Here is an 11,562-nt window from a genome sequence, read left to right on the forward strand (position 1 = left end):
TTTCCCCTCGGCTTTCTGTGATTCCCTACATCTCACCTTTCTTTGCACACAAGCCATTTGAAATACCCTTAACTTATTTCACAGCCAATAAGTCTTTGAAATAATGTGTATTTTTTAGAGAAATCTTCTTATATAATTAGGCAGAAAATCTGACCTGCCATAGTTTTCAAAACAGCATAGTTTCACTCTTCTCAATGATGAATCTGTTGTATTACACAACCATTGAGTATTTAGCTTTATCAATGACATGTACTTTAAAAATGTTTTAGAGATCCTACCAGTCTTTGAAAACATTCTTGTTCCTTGTTTAAGTTCCAGTTTTGTGTATACTTTCTGCCTTGCACCTGATTATTCCAACATCTGATGGTTGGCCTAGGGAATCTAATTCTGGTATTGATTGTTTTTGCTGCTTGTCTCCCCTTGTAGCTGATTTCCTCATTATTGTGTAAATTTAGATCATGAGCTCATGTTTATCTGAACAGCTGACCTTGTAAGAGGCTTAGGTGTGAACGATCGTAAGCTTCAGCAGAAACTCCGAAAAGATTTTTTTGTGTCCCTCCAATGAGTTACCCGCGCGGACCCATTTTTCTACAAGTGTTGGTCCACTACGCCCTCTAGAGGCAGCGACACAGACAGGACTGCTTTGCTGCCCCCGATCTGGGATAGTGGATTTGGGCGGCCTGTGGCCTGGGCCGGAGTGTCCCCACGTGTGTCCCACGAGCCATCTGCCTGCGAACATCGGTCACCTGGCAGGAAGCTATGATGCCCAGACCTATGGTTAGCTTTGCATCGAGGTGTACTGCTCGGACCTGTTCCACACACACTTCAAGTAAGAGGGCGGCCTGAGTGGAAAGGTGAGAGTTTGGGCAGCTGTGCAGACAAAGAAGGCCCCCTTTGGCCTGGGCCTAAATGCTTGTGACACCTCACTGGGCCTGCCGGGCTCTGAAGGCCCTGCCCAGGGCCCTATGCTCCCCTGCCCTTTGTTCAGTCACAGCAGAGATGGCCGCACCCACTCCCTCAGTGAGGGCAGTGTTGCAGCCTCCCTCAGCCCCGCCCACTCTCCGCAGGTTACCATGGACTACAGATGCTGCATTCTGAGGCGGGGGCGTTCCGAGAATGCCAAGGGCTGACATGATGACCTTAAATGATTTCCTCTTGTGTCAATTTTGGTAAAGTTTAGGAGCTAGGAAATGGTCCACTTTACACAAATGTTCAAATTTACTGGCATTTCGTATATTCTCTGCTATAACATTGTCCTGATTCTTTCTGTTTATTCTTGACTTATGTTTTGGTTTTCCTAAATCAAAGTGTGTCTTTTAAATCTTGTCAAAGAATATTCTTTGGACTTACTACCTCAACTGAATTTTATACGTTTTCTGTGTTATTAAGTTCTGCTCATATCTTTATTTATCTTTTTTCTATGTTCTCAGGGTTTATTGTTTTGATCTTCTGATGTCAATTAAAACACTTGGTTATTCATTTTAATAAATCTTTTTACTTATAAAGATTTGAATTTTTAAAGATTCCAGCTTACTTTTAAGTTTCTAAGGGTTAGGTCCTCTACATTGTGGCTGGCCAAAAGCTTAGTTCAAAATATAGCAAAGTATATATTGACCTATTTTCCCATCGACTTTCTGTGATTTCCTACATCTCACCTTTCTTTGCAGACAAGCCATTTGAAATAACCTTAACTTATTTCACAGCCAATAAGTCTTTGAAATAATGTGTAGTTTTCAGAGAAATCTTCTTATATATTTAGGCAGAAAATCTGACCTGCCATAGTTTTCAAAACAGCATAATTTCACTCTTCTCAATGATGAATCTGTTGTATTACACCACCTTTGAGTATTTAGCTTTATCAATGACATGTACTTTAAAAATGTTTTAGAGATCCTACCAGTCTTTGAAAACATCCTTGTTCCTTGTTTCAGTTCCAGTTTTATGTATATTTTCTGCCTTGCACCTGATTATTCCAACGTCTGATCGATGGTCTAGGGAATCTAATTCTGGTATTGATTGTTTTTGCTGATTGTCTCCCCCTGTAGCTGATTTCTTCATTATTGTGTAAAATTAGATCATGAGCTCATGTTTAGCTAAACATCTGACTTTGTAAGAGGCTTAGCTGTGAACACTCGTAAGTTTCATCAGAAAGTCCGCAAAGATTTATTTGTGTCCCTCCAATGAGTTACCAACGAGGACCCCGTTGACTACAAGTGTTGGTCCACTACTCCCTCTAGAGGCACGGCCTCAGAGAGGGCTGTTTTGTGCCCCACGATCTGTGGCAGTGGCAGTGGGTGGCCTGTGGCCGGCGCAGGAGCCTCTCTGCGTGTGTCCCAGGGACCCATCTGCCTGCGAACTTCGGTCACCTGGCAGGAAGCTACGATGCTCAGACCTATGGTTAGCTGTGCAGCGAGGTGTACTGCGCGGACAGGTTCCACACACACTTCAAGTAAGAGGGCGGCCTGAGTGGAAAGGTGAGAGGTTGTGCCGCTGTGCAGACAAAGAAGGCGCCCTTTGTCCTTGGCCAAATGCTTGTGACACCCCACTGGGCCTGCCGGGCTCTGAGGGCCCTGCCCTGGGACCCCTGCTCCCCTGCCCTTTGTTCAGTCACAGCAGAGATGGCCACACCCACTCCCTCTGTGAGGGCAGTGTTCCAAACTCCCTCAGCCCCGCCCCCTCTCCGCAGGTTACCATGGACTAAAGATGCTGCATTCTGAGTCCAGGGCATTCCGAGAATGCCAAGGGGTGACATAATGACCTTAAATGATTTCCTCTTGTGTCAGTTTTGGTAAATTTTAGGAGCTAGGAACTGGTCCACTTTACACAAACGTTCAAATTTACTGGCATTTCATATACTCTCTGCTATAACATTGTCCTGATTCTTTCTGTATATTCTTTACTTATGTTTTGGTTTTCCTTAATCAAAGTGTGTCTTTTAAATCTTGTCAAAGAATATTCTTTGGACTTACTACCTCAACTGAATTTTATACGTTTTCTGTGGTATTAAGTTCTGCTCATATCTTTATTTATCTTTTTTCTATGTTCTCAGGGTTTATTGTTTTGATCTTCTGATGTCAATTAAAACACTTGGTTATTCATTTTAATAAATCTTTTTACTTATAAAGATTTGAATTTTTAAAGATTCCAGCATACTTGTAAGTTTCTAAGGGTTAGGTCCTCTACATTGTGGCTGGCCAAAAGCTTAGTTCAAAATATAGCAAAGTATATATTGACCTATTTTCCCATCGACATTCTGTGATTTCCTACATCTCACCTTTCTTTGCAGACAAGCCATTTGAAATAACCTTAACTTATTTCACAGCCAATAAGTCTTTGAAATAATGTGTAGTTTTCAGACAAATCTTCTTATATATTTAGGCAGAAAATCTGACCTGCCATAGTTTTCAAAACAGCATAATTTCACTCTTCTCAATGATGAATCTGTTGTATTACACCACCTTTGAGTATTTAGCTTTATCAATGACATGTACTTTAAAAATGTTTTAGAGATCCTACCAGTCTTTGAAAACATCCTTGTTCCTTGTTTCAGTTCCAGTTTTATGTATATTTTCTGCCTTGCACCTGATTATTCCAACGTCTGATCGATGGCCTAGGGAATCTAATCCTGGTATTGATTGTTTTTGCTGATTGTCTCCCCCTGTAGCTGATTTCTTCATTATTGTGTAAAATTAGATCATGAGCTCATGTTTAGCTAAACATGTGACTTTGTAAGAGGCTTAGGTGTGAACACTCGTAAGTTTCATCAGAAAGTCCGCAAAGATTTATTTGTGTCCCTCCAATGAGTTACCCGCGAGGACCCCGTTGACTACAAGTGTTGGTCCACTACTCCCTCTAGAGGCATGGCCTCAGACAGGGCTGTTTTGTGCCCCACGATCTGTGGCAGTGGCAGTGGGTGGCCTGTGGCCGTGGCAGGAGCCTCTCTGCGTGTGTCCCAGGGACCCATCTGCCTGCGAACATCGGTCACCTGGCAGGAAGCTACGATGCTCAGACCTATGGTTAGCTGTGCAGCGAGGTGTACTGCGCGGACAGGTTCCACACACACTTCTAGTAACAGGGCGGCCTGAGTGGAAAGGTGAGAGTTTGTGCCGCTGTGCAGACAAAGAAGGCGCCCTTTGTCCTGGGCCAAATGCTTGTGACACCCCACTGGGCCTGCCGGGCGCTGAGGGCCCTGCCCTGGGCACCCTGCTCCCCTGCCCTTTGTTCAGTCACAGCAGAGATGGCCACACCCACTCCCTCTGTGAGGGCAGTGTTCCAAACTCCCTCAGCCCCGCCCCCTCTCCGCAGGTTACCATGGACTAAAGATGCTGCATTATGAGTCCAGGGCATTCCGAGAATGCCAAGGGCTGACATGATGACCTTAAATGATTTCCTCTTGTGTCAGTTTTGGTAAATTTTAGGAGCTAGGAACTGGTCCACTTTACACAAACTTTCAAATTTACTGGCATTTCATATACTCTCTGCTATAACATTGTCCTGATTCTTTCTGTATATTCTTTACATATGTTTTGGTTTTCCTTAATCAAAGTGTGTCTTTTAATCTTGTCAAAGAATATTATTTGGACTTACTACATCAGCTGAATTTTATACGTTTTCTATTGGATTATGTTCTACTCATATCTTTATTTATATTGTTTCTATGTTCTCAGGTTTATTGTTTTGATCTTCTGATGTCAATTAAAACACTTGGTTATTCATTTTAAAAAATCTTTTTACTTATAAAGATTTGAACTTTTCAAGATTCCAGCTTACTTGTAAGTTTCTAAGGGTCAGGTCCTCTACATTGTGGCTGGCCTAAGTCTTAGTTCACCATATAGCAATGTATATATTGACCTACTTTCCCCTCGACTTTCTGTGATTCCCTACATCTCACCTTTATTTGCACACAAGCCATTTAAAATAACCTTAACTTATTTCACAGCCAATAAGTCTTTGAAATAATGTGTATTTTTTAGAGAAATCTTCTTATATAATTAGGCAGAAAATCTGACCTGCCATAGTTTTCAAAACAGCATAATTTCACTCTTCTCAATGTTGAATCTGTTGTATTACACAACCATTGAGTATTTAGCTTTATCAATGACATGTACTTTAAAAATGTTTTAGAGATCCTACCAGTCTTTGAAAACATCCTTGTTCCTTGTTTCATTTCAAGTTTTATGTATACTTTCTGCCTTGCTCCTGATTATTCCAACATCTGATGGTTGGCCTAGGGAATCTAATTCTTGTATTGATTGTTTTTGCTGCTTGTCTCCCCTTGTAGCTGATTTCTTCATTATTGTGTAAATTTAGATCATGAGCTCATGTTTATCTAAACAGCTGACCTTGTAAGAGGCTTAGGTGTGAACGCTCGTAAGCTTCAGCAGAAAGTCCGCAAAGATTTTTTTGTGTCCCTCCAATGAGTTACCCGCGCGGACCCCTTTTTCTACAAGTGTTGGTCCACTACTCCCTCTAGAGGCTGGGACTCAGACAGGACTGCTTTGCTGCCCCCGATCTGGGATAGTGGCTTTGGGCGGCCTGTGGCCTGGGCAGGAGTCTCCCCACGTGTGTCCCACGACCCATCTGCCTGTGAACTTCGGTCACCTGGCAGGAAGCTATGATGGCCAGACCTATGGTTAGCTTTGCATCGAGGTGTACTGCGCGGACCGGTTCCACACACACTTCAAGTAAGAGGGCGGCCTGAGTGGAAAGGTGAGAGTTTGTGCCGCTGTGCAGACAAAGAAGGCGCACTTTGGCCTGGGCCTAAATGCTTTTGACACCCCACTGGGCCTGCCGGGCTCTGAGGGCCCTGCCCTTGGCCCCCTGCTCCCCAGCCCTTTGTTCAGTCACAGCAGAGATGGCCACACCCACTCCCTCTGTGAGGGCAGTGTTCCAAACTCCCTCAGCCCCGCCCCCTCTCCGCAGTTTACCATGGACTAAAGATGCTGCATTCTGAGTCCAGGGCATCCCGACAATGCCAAGGGCTGACATGATGACCTTAAATGATTTCCTCTTGTGTCAGTTTTGGTAAATTTTAGGAGCTAGGAACTGGTCCACTTTACACAAACGTTCAAATTTACTGGCATTTCATATACTCTCTGCTATAACATTGTCCTGATTCTTTCTGTATATTCTTTACTTATGTTTTGGTTTTCCTTAATCAAAGTGTGTCTTTTAAATCTTGTCAAAGAATATTCTTTGGACTTACTACCTCAACTGAATTTTATACGTTTTCTATGGTATTAAGTTCTGCTCATATCTTTATTTATCTTTTTTCTATGTTCTCAGTGTTTATTGTTTTGATCTTCTGATGTCAATTAAAACACTTGGTTATTCATTTTATTAAATCTTTTTACTTATAAAGATTTGAGTTTTTAAAGATTCCAGCTTACTTGTAAGTTTCTAAGGGTCAGGTCCTCTACATTGTGGCTGGCCAAAGGCTTAGTTCACAATATAGCAAAGTATATATTGACCTATTTTCCCCTCGACTTTCTGTGATTTCCTACATCTCACCTTTCTTTGCAGACAAGCCATTTGAAATAAACTTAACTTATTTCACAGCCAATAAGTCTTTGAAATAATGTGCATTTTTCTGAGAAATCTTCTTATATATTTAGGCAGAAAATCTGACCTGCCATAGTTTTCAAAACAGCATAATTTCACTCTTCTCAATGATGAATCTGTTGTATTACACAACCTTTGAGTATTTAGCTTTATCAATGACATGTACTTTAAAAATGTTTTAGAGATCCTACCAGTCTTTGAAAACATCCTTGTTCCTTGTTTCAGTTTCAGTTTTATATATATTTTCTGCCTTGCACCTGATTATTCCAACGTCTGATCGATGGCATAGGGAATCTAATTCTGATATAGTTTGTTTTTGCTGATTGTCTCACCCTGTAGCTGATTTCTTCTTTATTGTGTAAAATTAGATCATGAGCTCATGTTTAGCTAAACATCTGACTTTGTAAGAGGCTTAGGTGTGATCACTCGTAAGTTTCATCAGAAAGTCCGCAAAGATTTATTTGTGTCCCTCCCATGAGTTGCCCGCGAGGACCCCGTTTACTACAAGTGTTGGTCCACTACTCCCTCTAGAGGCACGGCCTCAGACAGGGCTGCTTTGTGCCCCGCGATCTGTGGCAGTGGCAGTGGGTGGCCTGTGGCCGGGGCATGAGCCTCTCTGCGTGTGTCCCAGGGACCCATCTCCCAGCGAACTTCGGTCACATGTCAGGAAGCTACGATGCCCAGACCTATGGTTAGCTGTGCAGGGAGGTGAACTGCGCGGAGAGGTTCCACACACACTTCAAGTAAGAGAGCTGCCTGAGTGGAAAGGTGAGGGTTTGGGCAGCTGTGCAGACAAAGATGGTGCCCTTTGTCCTGGGCCTAAATGCTTGTGACACCCCACTGGGCCTGCTGGGCTCTGAGGGCCCTGCCCTGGGCCCCCTGCTCCCCTGCCCTTTGTTCAGTCACAGCAGAGATGGCCACACCCACTCCCTCTGTGTGGGCAGTGTTCCACACTCCCTCAGCCCTGCCCCTTCTCGCAGGTTACCATGGACTAATGATGCTGCATTCTGAGTCCAGGGCATTCCGAGAATGCCAAGGGCTGACATGATGACCTTAAATGATTTCCTCTTGTGTCAGTTTTGGTAAATTTTAGGAGCTAGGAACTGGTCCACTTTACACAATCTTTCAAATTTACTGGCATTTCATATACTCTCTGCTATAACATTGTCCTTATTCTTTCTGTATATTCTTTACTTATGTTTTGGTTTTCCTTATTCAAAGTGTGTCTTTTAATCTTGTCAAAGAATATTCTTTGGACTTACTACATCACCTAAATTTTATACGTTTTCCATTGTATTAAGTTCTGCTCATATCTTTATTTATATTTTTTCTATGTTCCCAGGTTTATTGTTTTGATCTTCTGATGTCAATTAAAACACTTGGTTATTCATTTTAATAAATCTTTTAACTTATAAAGATTTGAACTATTCAAGATTCAAGCTTCCTTGTAAGTTTCTAAGGGTCAGGTCCTCTACATTGTGGCTGGCCTAAGTCTTAGTTCACCATATAGCAATGTATATATTGACCTATTTTCCCCTCGACTTTCTGTGATTCCCTACATCTCACCTTTCTTTGCAGACAAGCCATTTGAAATAATCTTAACTTATTTCACAGCCAATAAGTCTTTGAAATAATGTGTATTTTTTAGAGAAATCTTCTTATATAATTAGGCAGAAAATCTGACCTGCCATAGTTTTCAAAACAGCATAATTTCACTCTACTCAATGATGAATCTGTTGTATTACACAACCATTGAGTATTTAGCTTTATCAATGACATGTACTTTAAAAATGTTTTAGAGATCCTACCAGTCTTTGAAAACATCCTTGTTCCTTGTTTCAGTTCTAGTTTTGTGTATACTTTCTGCCTTTCACCTCATGATTCCAACATCTGATGGTTGGCCTAGGGAATCTAATTCTGTTATTGATTGTTTTTGCTGCTTGTCTCCCCTTGTAGCTGATTTCTTCATTATTGTGTAAATTTAGATCATGAGCTCATGTTTATCTAAACAGCTGACCTTGTAAGAGGCTTAGGTGTGAACGCTCGTAAGCTTCAGCAGAAAGTCCGCAAAGATTTTTTTGTGTCCCTCCAATGAGTTACCCGCGCGGACCCCTTTTTCTACAAGTGTTGGTCCACTACCCCCTCTAGAGGCTGGGACTCAGACAGGACTGCTTTACTGCACCCGATCTGGGATAGTGGCTTTGGGCGGCCTGTGGCCTGGGCAGGAGTCTCCCCACGTGTGTCCCACGACCCATCTGACTGCGAACTTCGGTCACCTGGCAGGAAGCTATGATGCCCAGACCTATGGTTAGCTTTGCATCGAGGTGTACTGCGTGGACCGGTTCCACACACACTTCAATAAGAGGGCGGCCTGAGTGGAAAGGTGACAGTTTGGGCAGCTGTGCAGACAAAGATGGCGCACTTTGGCCTGCGCCTAAATCCTTGTGACACACGACTGGGCCTGCCGGGCTCTGAGGGCCCTGCCGTGGGCCCCCTTCTCCCCTGCCCTTTGTTCAGTCACAGCAGAGATGGCCCCACCCACTCCCTCAGTGAAGGCAGTGTTCCAACCTCCCTCAGCCCCACCCCCTCTCCGCAGGTTACCATGGACTACAGATGCTGCATTCTGAGGCCAGGGCGTTCCGAGAATGCCAAGGGCAGACATGATGACCTTAAATGATTTCCTCTTGTGTCAATTTTGGTAAAGTTTAGGAGCTAGGAAATGGTCCACTTTACACAAATGTTCAAATTTACTGGCATTTCAGATATTCTCTGCTATAACATTGTCCTGATTCTTTCTGTATATTCTTTACTTATGTTTTGGTTTTCCTTAATCAAAGTGTGTCTTTTAAATCTTGTCAAAGAATATTCTTTGGACTTACTACCTCAACTGAATTTTATACGTTTTCTGTGGTATTAAGTTCTGCTCATATCTTTATTTATCTTTTTTCTATGTTCTCAGGGTTTATTGTTTTGATCTTCTGATGTCAATTAAAACACTTGGTTATTCATTTTAATAAATCTTTTTACTTATAAAGATTTGAGTTTTTAAAGATTCCAGCTTACTTGTAATTTTCTAAGTGTCAGGTCCTCTACATTGTGGCTGGTCAAAGGCTTAGTTCACAATATAGCAAAGTATATATTGACCTATTTTCCCCTCGACTTTCTGTGATTTCAGACATCTCACCTTTCTTTGCAGACAAGCCATTTGAAATAACCTTAACTTATTTCACAGCCAATAAGTCTTTGAAATAATGTGTAGTTATCAGAGAAATCTTCTTATATATTTAGGCAGAAAATCTGACCTGCCATAGTTTTCAAAACAGCATAATTTCACTCTTCTCAATGATGAATCTGTTGTATTACACAACCTTTGAGTATTTAGCTTTATCAATGACATGTACATTAAAAATGTTTTAGAGATCCTACCAGTCTTTGAAAACATCCTTGTTCCTTGTTTCAGTTCCAGGTTTATGTATATTTTCTGCCTTGCACCTGATTATTCATACGTCTGATCGATGGTCTAGGGAATCTATTCCTGGTATTGATTGTTTTTGCTGATTGTCTCCCCCTGTAGCTGATTTCTTCATTATTGTGTAAAATTAGATCATGAGCTCATGTTTAGCTAAACATCTGACTTTGTAAGAGGCTTAGGTGTGAACACTCGTAAGTTTCATCAGAAAGTCCGCAAAGATTTATTTGTGTCCCTCCAATGAGTTACCCGCGAGGACCCCGTTGACTACAAGTGTTGGTCCACTACTCCCTCTAGAGGCACGGCCTCAGACAGGGCTGTTTTGTGCCCCACGATCTGTGGCAGTGGCAGTGGGTGGCCTGTGGCCGGGGCAGGAGCCTCTCTGCGTGTGTCCCAGGGACCCATCTGCCTGCGAACTTCGGTCACCTGGCGGGAAGCTACGATGCTCAGACCTATTGTTTGCTGTGCAGCGAGGTGTACTGCGCGGACAGGTTCCACACACACTTCAAGTAAGAGGGCGGCCTGAGTGGAAAGGTGAGAGTTTGTGCCGCTGTGCAGACAAAGAAGGCGCCCTTTGTCCTTGGCCAAATGCTTGTGACACCCCACTGGGCCTGCCGGGCTCTGAGGGCCCTGCCCTGGGCCCCCTGCTCCCCTGCCCTTTGTTCAGTCACAGCAGAGATGGCCACACCCAATCCCTCTGTGAGGGCAGTGTTCCAAACTCCCTCAGCCCCGCCCTCTCTCCGCAGGTTACCATGGACTAAAGATGCTGCATTCTGAGTCCAGGGCATCCCGAGAATGCCAAGGGCTGACATGATGACCTTAAATGATTTCCTCTTGTGTCAGTTTTGGTAAATTTTAGGAGGTAGGAACTGGTCCACTTTACACAAACGTTCAAATTTACTGGCATTTCATATACTCTCTGCTATAACATTGTCCTGATTCTTTCTGTATATTCTTTACTTATGTTTTGGTTTTCCTTAATCAAAGTGTGTCTTTTAAATCTTGTCAAAGAATATTCTTTGGACTTACTACCTCAACTGAATTTTATACGTTTTCTATGGTATTAAGTTCTGCTCATATCTTTATTTATCTTTTTTCAATGTTCTCAGGGTTTATTGTTTTGATCTCCTGATGTCAATTAAAACACTTGGTTATTCATTTTAATAAATCTTTTTACTTATAAAGATTCGAGTTTTTAAAGATTCCAGGTTACTTGTAAGTTTCTAAGGGTCAGGTCCTCTACATTGTGGCTGGTCAAAGGCTTAGTTCACAATATAGCAAAGTATATATTGACCTATTTTCCCATCGACTTTCTGTGATTTCCTACATCTCACCTTTCTTTGCAGACAAGCCATTTGAAATAACCTTAACTTATTTCACAGCCAATAAGTCTTTGAAATAATGTGTAGTTTTCAGAGAAATCTTCTTATATATTTAGGCAGAAAATCTGACCTGCCATAGTTTTCAAAACAGCATAATTTCACTCTTCTCAATGATGAATCTGTTGTATTACACCACCTTTGAGTATTTAG

This window comes from Mesoplodon bidens (genome assembly GCF_964165515.1).
Source record: "Mesoplodon bidens genome assembly, contig: HAP1_SCAFFOLD_224, whole genome shotgun sequence".
Classification (NCBI taxonomy): Eukaryota; Metazoa; Chordata; class Mammalia; order Artiodactyla; family Ziphiidae; genus Mesoplodon; species Mesoplodon bidens.